The sequence below is a fragment of the Chelmon rostratus genome, chromosome 9 (genome assembly GCF_017976325.1).
Source record: "Chelmon rostratus isolate fCheRos1 chromosome 9, fCheRos1.pri, whole genome shotgun sequence".
Taxonomy (NCBI): Eukaryota; Metazoa; Chordata; class Actinopteri; order Chaetodontiformes; family Chaetodontidae; genus Chelmon; species Chelmon rostratus.
This window is the reverse complement of record NC_055666.1, coordinates 22,270,957-22,288,051: the sequence shown is the minus strand read 5'-3', so window position 1 is coordinate 22,288,051 and position 17,095 is coordinate 22,270,957.

The following is a 17,095-nucleotide window of genomic DNA, read 5'->3' as shown; positions in this document are numbered from 1 at the left end:
ACAAATTAATGTGCCACGTACAACTAAGTAGCATTGATATCAAGTGTGACTTACAATGAGTAGCCTTAGTTTCACTGCACACCTAAACAAAGGATACTTTGTTGATAAAATGTCTGTTTTTGAGCATTTTGGCTGTTGCAGGCATCAAAGCATCTTAGGATTTCCTTCATGTCATGTTTGTTTCCTGCTAGGTGAATTGTGTGGATTATAATTGGCTGACATACACTTAGTACCTTACATCCATCGCCACTTTTCCATGGGCTTAGTCAGCCTTGACGCGCTGCTGAACATGTTATTCCAAAACCATGGGCATTAGCTCTAACAGCCTCCACTCTGCTGGTTGCAGGCTTTCCAAAAGATTTTTGGGACCCGGCTGCAGGAATTTCCTCCCATTCAGCCAGAAAAACATTACAGTAGTCGGGACCTGATGGCTTGCAGTCTGCATTGTGAGTTATCCCGAAGGTGTTAGGTGGCTGAGGTGAGGGCTCTCTGCACAACATTCGCTTCCTTTCACAACAAAATCCATCCATCCATCTATCCGTCACCACACACCTAGCACACTTGCTATGGATAATAATTCATGGCACAGTGTGCTCCTCAGTGTGATTGCGACAGTGGTGGGTGTCTCTTCTCTTTATAAAGTGTCCACAGGGAGGCAGCGAAGCTTCACACTTGACTTCAGCCTCCAGTCTTTCAATCCTCCACAAACGTTTTGGTAGATGGAATTGGGATTCCGCTGAGTGTGTCTGTTGCACACACCAGGGGAAGAAGATATCTGTAAATAGCAGCTGGGTGTCTTTTTTATTTATATACCAAACCATCACTAAAAAAAAAAGGGGAAAAATCCACATTACAATTCCCTCCCCCGATCGCCTTCGGCAACTGTCAACCTCCTGCTCACCAGCCCCTGTGCGGTGCACAAAAGGGGACAGGGAGAGTCAAGCCGTGCACCCTCCACTTGACTGATGTTTTTGTACCGCCTCCTATGCACAAGTGCAAGAGTTAAAACCCAGTGACATGACACCGCTCCGGACGAGGCTGCAGGATAAGAGGTTGCAGATAGTTCCTTGCATCTGCAGGAGGTGCCGATTCCCTCTGTGCTTCAAGACAGACATGACACTTAACTATTCCTCGTTCACAGTAGGCTTACCTCACCAGCGGCTGCCTCTGCGGAATCTAAGATAGGCTCAGTAGGTAGGCTCTTATCCGTGGTGCTGCAGACCGTATCCCAGAGTTAATAGTAATCCTGTCATTTCTCTGTCTGAACCAGAGGGAGGAATCCATTCATTTGCCAAGCGGTACGTATGCAGGGGGCTTTATTTTGCATGGAATTCATGCATGTAGGCATACACACGTGCACAACCTCATGTAACACAGCTTCAAATCAAACTAACAAGCAAAAAGCTGCACCAGGTTCCATTTTTTCCCCTCATTTAGAAGTAGTGCATACATATTGCATAACAAAGTTTACATTGATTCCTCATATTAGTCAGCCTCAAGCAATACTTTGATCAGGCCTTTTTGGTTCAATTATTCAGTTTTTCTCATAAAATCATTTACATACTGTATAGAAATCAGCCTGCTCGGCCGTTCCACTGCGCCTTGATTTGTGAATACAGCATCTGGGTTATGACATCTGGTGACCTTTGACATGTGGGTCTGAAAATGAAATAAATAAAATCTGAATTACATGCCAATAAACTAAAAATGCTAATAAATAATTAAATAATCATAATATCCAGGGTTTTGATTGGGAAAGGGTTGAAGTTATCGGTGGGCATGCTGAGATACTCATTATGTTTTGCATCTTTTATCTAAGACAGCGGCCATATTTTGATATTTGTGACAGGTTGGCTGAGCAGCAGCAGGAGGGAGGATCACTGTGTATAACAGAAAAAAGCTTGACAACTTTATTGATATTCCTGGAGACACCGAAATTAAAGTCAAAACTCAAGGAAACATGTTTCATATTTTGGAACATCAGTGTCTTTTTCACTGTGAATTGATTTTCATGTAAAAACAGATCATTTGAAACAGTGTATAAAAACATGTGATCCTGGCCTGAAACGTGTGATTCCCTTGTTCCTCCCTGAGTTTGTGTCCTGTTTTAACCTGTGCTGATGTGCTTTGTTCTGTAAACCACTTTGTGACAAACTTGTTTGATAGGAAATGCTTTGCAAATAAATTGAACTTTTGACTTGACTCATTGGAAGTGGGAGGGCTGCAGGGCTAAAAGCAGTCCACTGTGGGACTGAGGGGTGCAGCTCATATTTACACTCATAATTGCTTCAAACAGAGCCATGTTCAGGTATGCAGAAGACGTTTTACAACCCAAACAAGGGTCAGCTTCTGGTGCTGCTGTCAGTATTATCATTGCGTAAGCACCAAGATCACAGTTCATTCCAGCACTTATCACTGTTGCTAGGTTTACCAAGGAGGCTATGCACGTCCAGCAGTTTATCACAAAAAATGTTAGACTGGATTTCCATGGAATGTGATGGACAGACAGATGTAAACCTAGGACACAGCAGTTTAGATTTCAAAGGGGATTCACTCGTTCGTTCGTCACTCGTTCACAAATAATCTTCTTGTCATGTCTCGTCAGATCTGTTAAGTGTTTTTGTTCACGAGCGTAATGTCTTGTCTTACACTTCGTGTTTTATTGTGAAACCTAACTCTCCTCTAGTTTCAGGCCCCTTGACTTCCCGGTGTGTTTCCCGCCTGTCTGATTGTCTACCCCGCCCTAATTGTCTCCACCTGTTCATTGTTACCTCGTGTATATATAGTCCGTGTCTCCCTTTGTCCTGTGCCAGATTGTCTCGTGCCATGTCTTTGTACCAAGCTGTGATTTATCCAGCATTCCTTGATCCTTGTCTTCCTGTTATTGCCTTGTGTTTTTTTGTAAGTAAATCATTGTTTAACAAGTATTTTTCTAGTCTAGATTTGATTCATTTGTTACTTTGTATCCTTGCCATTTGAGCCCTTTTTGAGTTTTGAAATTGACCTTCTAAATTATCCTTAGCGTCTTTTGTTTGTACTTTGTTGCCATACGTTGTATGTGCTGTTGTTATTTATCCTGAGCGCCTTTTGTTAATGAATTACTTCTTTATTTTGTAATTTTACTGATTGAGTGACAGCTGACAGACTGCAAAATGGCAAACACTGATATGTCTGTAATCCAGACGCTGGCAGCTGTGCTAGCAAGACGCCTGAACCCTGCACCAAAAAAGAAAAAAAAAAAAAGGACTATGTGTATCAGTGCTTGCAAAATGACATTGCTCAATGAAGTGAACAACCAGTGTAAGCTAATTTATTTAACAGTTCACTGAGTTGCACTGCGAGAGTACAGTAAGCTTGTCCTCGACGGTCGTCCCCTACTAAAGTGACGCAATCTCCAGGCGGACGGCTGCTTCTGTGCTGCTGTCACTGACAAAAAAAACCACCAGGCTGCAATTAATTAACCTTAACTTAATTATCAGCAACAGAAATGACCATTCGTGTTGAAATGTTGTTCATGGAAATTTGCTAAAAAAAGAAACTAAGTGTGTGGGCACAGAAAACCAACGTGAGCTAGAATACAATGCATTATAATGTTGCTGAGCTTAATGAATGAATCTATATTCCCACCTCTGTCTGTTGGTTTAACTGTATATTTGAAATTTTACATGAGCAAACATTTTATTTTTTTAACATGATTACCTCCGCTGAGCGGGATATGTTTCGCTTCAGACTATTACAAAAAAAAAACTACTGGCTCAATTTACATGAAACTTGGGGTTCACGCAATGAGGGGTTTACTATAAGTCAGTTGTGGTCAAGCTAAGGTTTGCTTATGGGAACGCAGATACACATATATCATGCAACTAACATCCAAATGTAAAATGAATCTGAAGGTTGCATGATAATAAAATACATGCACATGATAATTAAGTGTTTCCTGGTTCTCATAAATACATGTTAAGTATGTGAAATATTTCCAAGTTAGAAGTGCATACTGTAAATGCAGCCAAGCTGAGATGATGAGATTTAGCTGGCACAACCATATTTTGACATAATTCTAATAGTATTTAAAATGTATCCAGACTTTAACGGTGGTTGCACTTGCAGATTTGCATAGAAGCGTGGACTCTTGGCCTGCGCTCCCCAAGTGCTCTTTCCTTATGCGCTGCTGCTGCTGCTTGCCATGGCAGTTGCATCGGTTTAAAAATGCATTTGTCCAGAGAGCTCGCCAAGAAAGCAGCATCATGATCAGCGGGCTGCAGACCAACATCATGCTACAACCCTCAACACACACACACACACACACACACACAAATCACATACTAATGAAGTGCAAAGTGAAAAATACTGCGAGTCAGCCTTCAGAATGTCAGCAGTTCAAAAGGGCCAAGCCTTTATGGACTGAAAAGCATAAACAAAGCATACAGTATAAGGAGCTTCTCTATTGAGCCTGCCTCTAAATCCTTTCTTAATTATTTCAAGTATTTTGAAAGCACCACGAGTCATCTTAAATACACAAAATCTACTGTCATTTTCTTTGCAGTTCACATTTCTGTTTATACCACTGGACCAGAACTGCTTTGAACTTGCTTCTGCATTTTGTCTGTATCATACGAATTATGGAGTGTAATGGAATGTGATAGCACTGCTTTTTGTTTGTCTGAAAAAGAGCCACAAGTAATAACAAGGCCTCCCTCCCCACAACAGCCAGTAATTAACAGTAACAAAATCTGATTAGTCTCTAAGGGAAGGAATGAGACTATGCAAAAATAGTGAGGAAACAAGCATCCTCAGGTCTTTATTATACAGGAAAAATAAACTGAGGTGCTTCCATATTCCAAGCAATGTTTCCATCCATGCTGATTTGTCCTTGAGCAAGACAGTGAACTCCTACCTGCTCCTGGCAGCGTTTTGCTCTGACCCATCTGGTGAGGCAGCAATGTGTGTAACATGGTGAGTAAGTTGTTTTAAAAAAAAAAGCACTCATTCCCCTTCGTCGGTTTTCGTACACATGTTCAATTTGGGCAGGAAAAAGATCCCCTGGCAGTTACTTAGTTAAATGAGCTTTGCCTCCTGTCGGTTCAGCAGTAATCACTGGTGTCACAGCTCCAGAATCCGGTCTATGTTAAATCTATCCCCCAAAGCTTTGGGTATCATCCATCTCTGAGCCTGCTTCCTTGGACGAGTTGGGTTTTCTGACCCAGTTTATGGGGAAAAAAAAAAAAAAAAAAATCTGCGACACATTTACATCAGGTAATACTGAAGCAGGATGAGCCGCTGGAATATGCTTCTTATGCAGAGTTTGATCTTGACTCTGAGGTCAGCTCATCATGCGTAAATGGTGTTTCCCTGGCAACATATTCCATATGAGAAATGCTGATGAACGCAGTGGAGTGAGTGGAGTGGAGATTTCTATCTAGAAAATCGTTCACAGGCTGCGAGAGCTTATGATGATGATCTCACAGGGCGAATATTTTAGAATTTAGGACACAATTGATATATGAAGTGTCTTAATTCGAGGCACACGCGGTGAGTGTGTGGACGTTTTCGCCAGAGGGGGTGGTGGTTCAACACACAGGCGGAGAGGAAACAGAATCAAACATCCATCGGTCGACCATTATCATTTTATGAAGCAGATGAAGATGAATTCTTCTGGAACACTCTGACAATTGAGGGGCACAAACCTCTAACCTCTTTATACCGAGAGCTCTCTCAGGCACCAGCCCGCCCTGCTGCCAGTGTAACAAATGCAAAGAGCCCTGGAAAGTGTGTCTGCAGTGGGATGCATGCGGCCGCGCCACAGAGACTTTTTCGTTCTGCTCTAAATATTCAGGCCACGTCAGATATTGATATGCCATTAAAGTTTCGCGATTGCATTTTCGTGATGGATAGCAGAGGCCCGATATTGTTTGCAAAACAAACGGCGACTCGCTCAGCCGTCCCGCTCTTCTGGACGGAGGTTAATGCAACAAAATCCTGCATGTTCGACATTTGTGACTATACAAAACTGCCTCTAATCCAAGTCTCCAGTGTTTAGAGGAGCGTGTGTGTGTGTGTGTGTGTGTGTGTGTGTGTGTGCATCGATTTGCTAGCTGTGTAATCCTCGATTGTGACAATGGTCAGCGAGATTAGGGGCTAGAGCCACAGCGTCGGCCCTTTTAGGCGGGTAATGGGCAAAAAAGCGTGTTAATTGCCCTTGACTGTTGAAAGTAAATTAATTATTGATCGCTCTCTCGACTCCTCTTCTGTACTTACATACCCTTACAAATCCTTTTATCTTCGGCTCGGAGTAAGAACATTTCCTCTTTTTCCCATCATTATGCAGGCTGGCGAGCAGGAAGACCACTAGCCAGCCTCGACATCCAAACTCGTCCTGTTTTTCCATTCCTGCTCGTAGCCGCGTGGTGTGCTGACAGGGTCTGTCAGAAAAATCTCACCTCAAGAGACGCTTTACCTGCCTCTGTGATCCCTCGCTGCCTCTGTGATCTCTCGATGCCTCTCTCTCCCACCTCCTCTCTCTTTCTTCTCCCTCCTCTCTAATTTTCTAATAGCTTCTTCTTCATGTCTTTAGCACTTCCTGGCACATATGCTACACACACACGTCACACGCTCTCGCCCCCATAGCTGCAGCTGTTACGAATAAATAAGGGAGCAGACGAGTAAAAGCTGAGGTTGAGGTCTAAAGGCTGTCGTGAATTGATGACCGTGAATATAAAGGCGTGGAAGCAGTACCTACAACAGCATTGTTATTCTACCTATTGATTTTCTCCCTCTGCTGCTAAAAGGTAAAATCCACCTTGTGTTTGAAATGAGGTATAAACAAAGTCTAACATGAGATAATTGCATACATTTCTTCTGCAGTCGCAGATGTCAAAATCCTTTAGATTAAAGCTTCACCTTGAATAGAGGCTTGCGTGTGGTCTCTCCATATCTGTCTGTGTGCTGCATGCGCTTGAGAGAGAGTGACTGATGCCCTATATTGTTAACTTGGTATTTGATGCTGTATTCGCTGTTATCACCGTCCTATATTTGATCTCACATCAAACTGCATCTCAGGGAAAAACCAGATGTGCTGTGTGATCTGTCTGTGGTGAGACAGTCAGTGACAGTGCAGCACTGTCACTATGTGGCCTTACATCACTAAATGGGTTGCACTATTTTTGTCTTTCTGTCATTGCAAGCAGCAGCAAGACAACAATTCTACTGCCACGTTTGTAGGCTGTAATACTTCCTTCGCACCAGAAAGCCAAACTTTTGCTCGGATGAAAATTGCACAGACAACTTACCACTATAGGGAAACAAAGTCAGATCGAAGGCCACATCTTAAAGGAATAGTTCAACATTTTGGGAAATGTGCTTGTTCATTTCCTTGCTGAGAGTTAGATGAGAAGATCGATCCGGCTTTTATGTGTCCATTAGGCATGAAGCTGGAGCCAGGAGGTGGTTTGCTTACCTTAGCATAAAGATTGAAAACAGGGGGAAGCAGCTTTTGTGGTTTCTGACTATTGCACAGTGACTTCCTGCCGTCTCCACTGGATGCTTGGCAACTTCGTGGTGATGCCAAGTTGAATTATTACAAAAACTGTAACTTGTTAGTACACTTTGGACTGAAAAAATCAGACAAAACATGTTAATTAGTGAGCCTTGGACCTATTTTCTGACTTTGGACAGAATCAGGCTAGCTGTTTCCCCTCGCTTCCAGTATTTATGCTAAGCTAAGCCAATCATCTCCCAGCTCTAACTGCATAATTAATGCACAGGCATGAGAGTGGTGTCGATGTTTTCAATCTAACTCTCGACAAGAAAGCAAATAACCACTGTGCCCAAAATATTGGGCTATGCCTTTATACATCTTAGCCCGTAAGACTCAACAGTCAACCTCTGCGTTAAAAACTAAACCGAAAAGAATAAACGATGAAAGTTGGATAGTAACAGGAAAGAGGAAAATGAAGCAGATGTCAATCAAGCTCAGTGCACGAGGTCTAATCAAGCGTGACGAGTGAAAACACCTGAGAGTAGAGTCTTTAAAGAGCCGAGCAAAATGAACTTTTTTTTTTTAACGCCAGCTGGATATTACCATGCTGCCATTCAACATTTCAACATGTTAGGACACTAATAACAGACTTATTAACAGCAACTGGCTATTAACCTGATGATGTAGAGAGCTTAAACTGATTTTCAGCCAGACATTTGAAATAATGTCTCTGCTGTCAGATGCTGCTTCATGGCATCATAATAAGTGATACGCAGTCATCTTAAAAATAAACTACTGCGTTTGTGCAGCATTTTGAATCTCATTATGCTTTTTATTAAAGTTTATTAAAGCCACGAGATGCAGAATTATTATCAACATGTGCACTAATTCAGAGGTGTAACACTACAGCATACATGTATATTATTTATACTGCATATTTGCATTGCATTATTCTACTACTACTATCACTACAGTATTATTACTATTAATATTATCATTAGTAGTAGGAGTAGTAGTAGTAGTTGCAATACTGTATATATTACTTTACTAGTTTTATTACTAGTGGTATCGTTACTATTGTTATTATAGAATTTGTATAAGCAGTGGTAGTATTCTAGTACACTAATTATTCTTATTACATGATGTATTACAGATATATTGCTATATAGATGGTTGCTATTTATTGGAGCATAATGTACATAGTTACATGTTTACATATTTATTATTTATAGTTAGTTCATATTGTTGTACAGTGTACATAGTTTTGCATATTTCTTTCATATTTTTACATGTTCTCTCAATTATTTCTTATTTCCTTTTTCTGTTTTATTACTGTTCTACGATGAGAGCAACTGTGAATGACCCAATTTCCCCTCGGGGATCAATAAAGTATTCTGATTCTGGTTGTGATTTGGGAATCCCTCGCTTTGGCAACATCTGATGGTAGATTTAAGAACGTGGCAGGAGGTGAAAACCGCTATATTTGCTCAAAAACACAACACACAGTCGGAGATTATCAGAAACCCAACGGGAGCTGTTGTGGCTACGCGAGGAAAAGCTCAACGCGATGTCACGTGACACACGTCTGAGTACAGGAATAAGAAAATCACACCACAAACAATGAAACGTTCCCAGAGGAGCAGCAGCCGTCGCTTTATGTGTGGCCCTGTGCAGCGTGACTGAGGCTATGTTGTACTTGAAGTAGTATCTGCCTTTATGTTCTGAGATGATTCTGATAGTCGGTTACTGCATGTTCCCACCACACCAACGTCATGAATAAAACTCAATTCACATTTGCTGCTCTCAGTGACTTGAGCTATTCTTATTCTGACATCTTTATCATCGAAGGACCTTGAATCCTCCTGTAGCATTTCTGCTATGATAATTGAGAGAGCGATTTAGACAGATCTCTAGCTTTTCTGTGTCCTCGGTGTTGGCAGGGAGGTGTTCATCTCTTTGAGACTGGGATCTTTATGGCGATCTAATCTATTGCATTTAGGCTTTTGGTCAGTTGAATTATATCCTTTCACTTTCTGAACAAGAAAGCAATTTCTTTTTCGGCTGAGGTTTATGCACTGAACCATTTCAGTGACTTGCCTGGAAGAAAGTTAGAAGCAGAAAGTTATCTATGTAATGACCACATTACCTCTGCTTCACTGTTTTCATATCATTTTAATAGCTTTCGGGAAATAGGTGCGAACAAATGATCAGACCAGGAATAAAATCAAGAGATAATATAAAAAATATGTAACATGTGCAACATGATAAATAGACATTATAATGGATTATTAGGGAGAGGCTAAATTATAAGCATTATTTATATATAAGTATAATTGATCTATTTAATATTTATATATATATATACATATAATTATGTATATAATGTTTTTACTTTATATTTTGCACATTTTAACTTATTGTTCAGTATTTTGTATGCTTGTTTTTTCCTTTTGTCTTGTGTATGTCCTTTTTTCTTTCTCCTATGCAAGTACATTGGGAGCATTGTTTAAACCGGAGTCAGATTCATTGCATGTGCACGCACATTTGCCCAATAAAGCCGATGCTGATTCTGAAAATTATACGCGTGGAAAATTCTAAATTGACAGAGGAAAACGCAAATATTACAGCAATGTAGTAATCAGAGCAGTCACCTTTTGGATTTAAGTGACTAATCCCTGCGAATCCTCCAAACGTGAAGCTCCAGCATAGAAACCATAGACCAGGACCTTGAGGAGTGACAGCATAAACCACACATGCATTAAATGTAAACACAAAAGCACTATCTAATTACACTGAGGCCAGGAACATCATTGTTTTTTCATCACACTGCATGTCTCCAGTCATTTCTTTCATGAACTATCTGGAGGGCGGTTTCAAACAGCATGGTCTGTAATTTGCAGACGTAGCGTTGATGTTTTAAACCTTTAGCTTGTGCTCTTAATGAAGGTGTCTTATGGTGGCTGACAACAAGTTCAGTAGGTTCAGTGTTGACATTGTTGTTGGATACATGGCTGAATCTCTCCCTCTAGTCCCGCCTACCAATGTACTATATATACACACAACACCCAATAGAAAAAAACATGTTGGTCAGAGGCCTTGCTGGGATTCAATGACATCTGTCCCTTGTTGTTGCACGGAAGTTTCTCAGGTTGAAGGGTTTCCTCTGTCATCCGTTCCTTCATACTTTTCCATTACATGACCCATGAATGATTCAGGAGCCACTGTGTTTGTTGCAAATAGTCATTCATTTTTTATAGCGGCTTTATCTTGAAAACCCTCTCCTGTCCTGAACCACCCCGCTGGATCATGGTCGAATTCTCATCACTGGTGGATGAAGTGCCACGCTGGCATTTTTTTTTTTTTTTCCTGACCTGCCCAGATGCATGAATTCATAAATTGTGGATGGGGACTGATGGACTCCCTTGTTTCCTCTGATGATATTTCCATACGTGGCTCTCTGTGGAAAATGTCATTTTGACTCGCGAGCGTCACACCTCACCTCTTATGGTACATATGATCCATATGATGTAAGTGTTTTTTTAAAAATAAATTCTCCCTGTTTGGCACATCTTCTGCACCAAGCCCACATGGCTTATTTTGCCCCGGCTGCACAGCAAATGCTTTTCAGTGGGAAGACAAATGCATGCGCATCGCTAATTGACTGTGCGTGGTTATATGCTCTTAGTTGAACGTTGAGTCAGCCTCATTTGAAGCCACTTCCTGTATGGCTGCTCTGGATAAGTAGCTATTTACTGAATGACCAAAATATCAAATGATATAAATGCCTTATATAACAGGTACTCCGTTACAAAGAGAGAAAAAAACAGTTAAGTTGATCCTCAGACCCCAAGCTATTAGTCAAGGTATAATACAACCACACATTAACTTTTCATGGCTGTGGCTTATCACAGAATAAACACTATACTGAACTGACGCATTTATATTGTGATGTAATTGAATTTTGACCTCAAGAATAGATATAGAGCTGCAATGTAGCAGCGACCCGAGAAAGGGGTGGGATTGGGTGAAATGGGGCCATCCAAAATCTGTCTTCGGGCAGAAAGTGAAAAAGAGGCAGTCATGTTTCTGCTGGTGTGTGTGATTGTGTCTGAGAGAGAGCACCGGCGTGTCCCTGGCTGCAGTGATTTCCCGCCGGCCTCGAAGGGACAGTCGTCTCCTCCACTTTTCTTTACCTCAAGCGAGTGGCGGACTCTCCACCCACCTAAATCTGCAGCTGCGCCAGGTACGAGTGGCAACTTCATTTAGCTAAATGTTTTTCTTCTTTTTCTCCAGGAGCTTCGGCTTGTAAAAGGAGTTCAAAGGGAAGTTATCTTGTCCTCTCCTCACACTGCGTCCCCCTCTCTCGACTCAATTCTCTCCACCCTTCCCTCTTTTTTTCCCTCCTTCTTTCCCTCCACATCTCAAGATTAATAATGCAGCATAACTGATCCACCCCCTCCCCACCCTCCTCCTTATTTTATCTTCACCAGATAGTGCTCAGCCAGCACAAGCTAATTTTAGAGGATGACACTGCTGAGTGCTTGCGATAAGCAGCTCACAATGAGCAGGACATTATTTTCTTTCTCTCTCAGGTTCCAGTCCGTCTCAGGTGGAAATCACTGTAAACACAGCGTGTCCCAGATCTTGCAGATTGCAGAAATTGCAGAACACATTTTGCATCATTACCCCAAGTTCTGGAGCATGCATCTGGCTTCCATCTTACATCTATTTCCTGTCGTCTTGTTTAAAGGTGCAGGGGTAAAAGTACAAAATTAGTACTTAAGGCTGTGATGTCTGCATGCATTCAGAACAAATGCAGCGGATTGCTTTTAAAAGAAAAGAGTAATGGTGGGTTACAGTTGACAATGACAGTAAAAGTGCTGAAAACAATTGATATTGCAAATTCAAAACACATCATACCCCTTTTTCTGGGGATAACAAGAGCCTTAAGAGACATATTCCAGCAATTAGCAAAGAGGTTGAGTCGATAACAGCAGGGGGCCCCAAATCCTCGCTTGGCACAGCAACCCAACTGTTTAGCATTCCAGGCTTTGAGCCCGCGGTGCAAGTGTTTATCATTCGAAATGTATTATTAATTTCCAAGCCTTCAAAAATATTGACCTCAGTATTTGTCTAACCTAATCATGTTTATTTTATCTTGCCCATAGCGTGTAAATCATGCTAAATCAGCTTTAATTACACTGGAGTGGAGTTTGTCTACAGTTGAGGTGGGAGAGATTAGATTCAAGGACGGGATTATTTTCTTGCTATCGCTGAATTTTTGGTGCCTCCTGCTTTGTGTGTGTGTATGTGTGTGTGTGTGCGCATTACGATGTTGACACGTGGGCATATGTGCGTGTGTGATTTTATCTGAGGAGAGAGATAATTGGAATTTATAGGAGGTAATAGATAACATGGCTAGACATCCAGCCAAACTGACAACAGCGGGGGCAGCAATATATATCCTATCATGGCAGTTCATTCTCCACGAGAGGTTTAAAATAGGAAGGCAGTGGCTTGGTGATACAGCGGCGTGTGTCTGACAGACTGAGGCTGCTGCACCCACGATTTCTTCTTCGTCTGTTTTTAATGCTGGTAAACCATATGCACTTGCAGGTGGTACTTGTTCGCAACCAGGGGACTTAACTCTATTCGGCAACACATTATCTTTTATAAAGTCTTCTAAGGTCTCAGAAGACGTTTTAGCAGCTGTTATCTGTTCTCTCATGTCTCCAGCTTGTGCTTCTGCAACCTTCTTCCACGCTCTCAGACATGGTGCTGATTACAGAACAGAAAATGTTCAATTATTGTAAGCAGCACTTTAGGATGCGGAGCCAAAATAACAGAGAGGAGATGAAGCGCAAAGGCCTCGTCACACCAGCATTTAAAACGCTGATATTTTGCAGTGAAATTGATGCATTTCAGCAGCATCGCTGTGATCAGTGGATTCCCTTGCAGGGGCAAATAAAACTCAATGTTATGTCTCATCAGATTTGTTAATGTGTTTTGTTCACGAGCGTCATGTCTTGTCTTGCACTTCCTGTTTTATTGTGAAACCTAACTCTCCTCTCGTTTCAGGCCCTTGACTTCCCGGTGTGTTTCCCGCCTGTCTGATTGTCTACCCCGCCCTAATTATCTCCACCTGTTCGTTGTTACCTTGTGTCTCCCTTTGTCCTGTGCCAGATTGTCTCGTGCCTTGTCTTGAACTTGCCTTGCTATCTAGCTTTCATGATCCTTGTCTCCTGATTACCTTGTAAGTCTTGTCTGTAGTATAGAGTTATGTCTTTTGTTTGAACTTTGCCTTAGCGATTAGTCTTGCCTTGCGCCTTTTGTTTGTACCTTGTTTCCTTGCCTTAGCAAATAGTCTTGCCTAGCGTCTTTTGTTTATACTTTGTTATTCAGCCTTAGTGCCTAGTTTTTGCTTTTAGCCTTTTGTTTGTTACTTTTCTCATAGTCTTTTGTGCCATAGTTAGTTTGTTATTTTCCAGTCATTATTATCCTTAGCGCTTTTTGTTGTACTTTGATTATCTTGCCATATTAGGTTGTATTACATCCTGAGCGATTTCTGTTAATAAATTATTCTTATTTTGAAAATCTCACTGCTGTGTGAGTCTGCGTTCTTGAGTCCAGAAACCTCGTGCCTCCAGGCTTGTCACTCAATGAACTCTCACAAATGTGTGTCGCTGACCATCTCGTCAGTGCTGATTTTTGCTGGAACAGAAAGTGAGTCCACGATGGAGGGAGCTATCAGTGGTTTATTCTGTTTCATTTAACCTCCTGTGTCGGAAAATAGGCCGGTTCACATAAAAGCCTTGTTTTTTAGACAATTAAGAGACAGAAGTCGAAACTAAATCATGAATAAATTGTGATTCCCACTAGCAACCGGACTAACAAGCTTGCTAACAAACAGTTTCCAAGGTAGCATTAGCTCACTCTGGCTGTTTTTTTTCCCCCTCTTCAGCAACTCCTTCTAAAAGCATCCTCAACAGGATGCCAGAGCGAGGAAATTCAGAAGAAGCAAGACAGAGAGGAGCATTGTGTCTAGCACTAGCATTGTCCCAGCTTGCTAGCATATTAGCTGTTAGCTTGCCTGCAAAGATCACCACTAGCCCTGCAAGTAGCTAGTCCTGATAGGCAATCACCAGCCCATCCTCACCAGAAAAATAGCGCAGTAGGATGTCTGCACAAGCAGGTTATTACAACTCATATTTACATTTATTGTTAGGCAGCAACGTCTTGTAATTACGATCAGAGGAAAGGAGGAAGTCAGGTGACGCAGAATAAAAGAGGAAGGTGGAGCGGATGGATGGGTCAAACAAAAACAGGACTTTCAAAAACCAAACAAGCCTCAAACAGCACTTTAAGATAATTGGAACATATTTAAAGATTCATTTTTTTACCAGTTATATAACACTGTGTCATCATTCACAATTTGCTCCACTTAGGACACAAAAAGGCTGGAAGAAGTTGTGGGGTCAGTGTTCGCCATTGTGCTCACTTTTGTGTTCATGCATTCAAACCACCATCAATTTAATTTACGCAGTTACGGATTCAAGGTACCCTTTTGGAAACATGTGAATAAAGAGTCTCTTTATTCTTTACACCGTGAGATGTAAGGCCATTATTACCACAGTGTTGAAAGTAATCATCTCCGCCGCTGCAAAAGGTTAGAGGAATGTATGCAGAGATTCTTGTCGTATTCAAATGAATGTTTGACAAATGAGTTTCCCTTGAAGACATATGATACATTATTATCATTTTATTATAACTAATGATGTGGGTGATCAGGATTATGTAGAGAAGATAAATCATTTCCCTTCCTTTCATTTCGAGAATGACAATGCTTTATGGCTCTTTGCTGGGCATTAGACCTTGGTCAGAGATTATTTCTTTAGTCGATTTTAGGGGGATATTTTCAACTTGAGCCGTATTTTCACCATTTTTGCAATCATGACAATTGATCGTGTTGAAAATTTCATCACTTTCTTCTCAGTGGAGCTTAAGCATTTCCCAACAGCTATAACCAAAAGGCAATGGAAGCACAACCAATTCCTGCACATGTGCTTAATTACCACTACAGTGGCAGGCAACAATGATAAAAATCCTCTATCCTGCATCTATATTTCATTAATACTACAGTGGCCATGGTCCAGGTCCCAGCTCCTTCATCTATATTGCATTTATACTGCAGTGATAAGTCCCCCTCCCGACAACTATACTGCATTAATACTGTAATGATAGCAAAGGTAAAGGTCCCTCACAATGCATCTATCTTACATTAGTGTTGCAGGAGCCGCTGCAACCTACTCTTTTAAAAATGTGATAAAGTGGAGTTGAAGACTTGCAGTATATTGCGACAGTGACCTCATATCTCAAACAACTGGGTGCTAAGCTATTCCTTTTGCTGCCCGACAGCTGAAAAAGAGAGCACATTTGAATTTTTTTGACCATTTCTTCTGAGGGCAGAGCAACACTATAAAAGCGGTCCTGTGGTGAGGAGTGAAAAATGGTTTGTATGACAGAGAGGGCCTTGGCCAGTTTTACAAGGCTGGCTTCGAGACAGACTAATAAACATATAATAGTAGTGAGAGAGACAGTGTGAATACACAGACCACTCTATCATTCTTAGCTCCTGGCAGCGTGTGCAATCCAGGCTGTCTTTGGGCTTTATCCTGGGAGTTGTGTATGCAGGACAAATGTCCTCCGAACTGTACTGAGAGACAATTCAGGTTAAGAGTGTTCGCTGCAGAGGCGCAGGGCAGCTTCTGTTTGGGGATTTCAATCTACATTCAAGACTCTGCTTCCCCTCCTCAACCACTTTCTCCTGTCCTGCGGCCAACAAAAGGCAGAGTAAGCACACAGACTTGCTTAATTGAAAAGGAGGGGGTGGGGGGTTAAAAAAAAAACTTAATTTGTTTAATTTGCATGTGTCTAAGTGTTTCTTTCCAAAATGTTTGCTGCTCAACACAAATGCTGCTACATCCTTGAATTGTCTCTGTTTTGTGAGCACACAGTGACCATCTTTTGCAAGTTGTTCTTGAAGATGTTCATCATAAAAATAAAAAAAAAATCAAACCCCATCAATTATGGCAGCGAGCATGCATAATGTGTACTTGTGTGCATGCATTCATCTCAGACGGCGAGCTATTGGCTCGCAGCAAACATGGTGGGAAAAAAAAGACATGTTTTTGCAGCTTAGCTTTACCTACTTAAATTCCAAGTACCACACTCTTGAGCCCTCAAAACCTGTTAACAACCCACTGTTTAATTTCAGATATCCACAGTCAATAAAAACTAAACAATTCCTTTGTCTCATTTTACCTGCTTTGAAGTGGATACCTCACACTGCGCTCCGTGCAGGTGCTGCATTCACATTCATGTGGTGGAGTGAACACACGGACGGTTTGTTTCATGACATCTTCCCTGACTCCTATTATGAAACTCATTCTGCTCTGTATGTTTTATCATATGGTGCATTACTCAAATGCACCGCAGCACCCTCGCAGGCCCCCTTAGCAGCTGCACACTCACTATATGTCACGCTGCTTTTATGCATGACTAAGATGAAAGTGTATTTGTGCTGTACATCCTATATCTTTTATGTTGATTGGTTTATGAGGA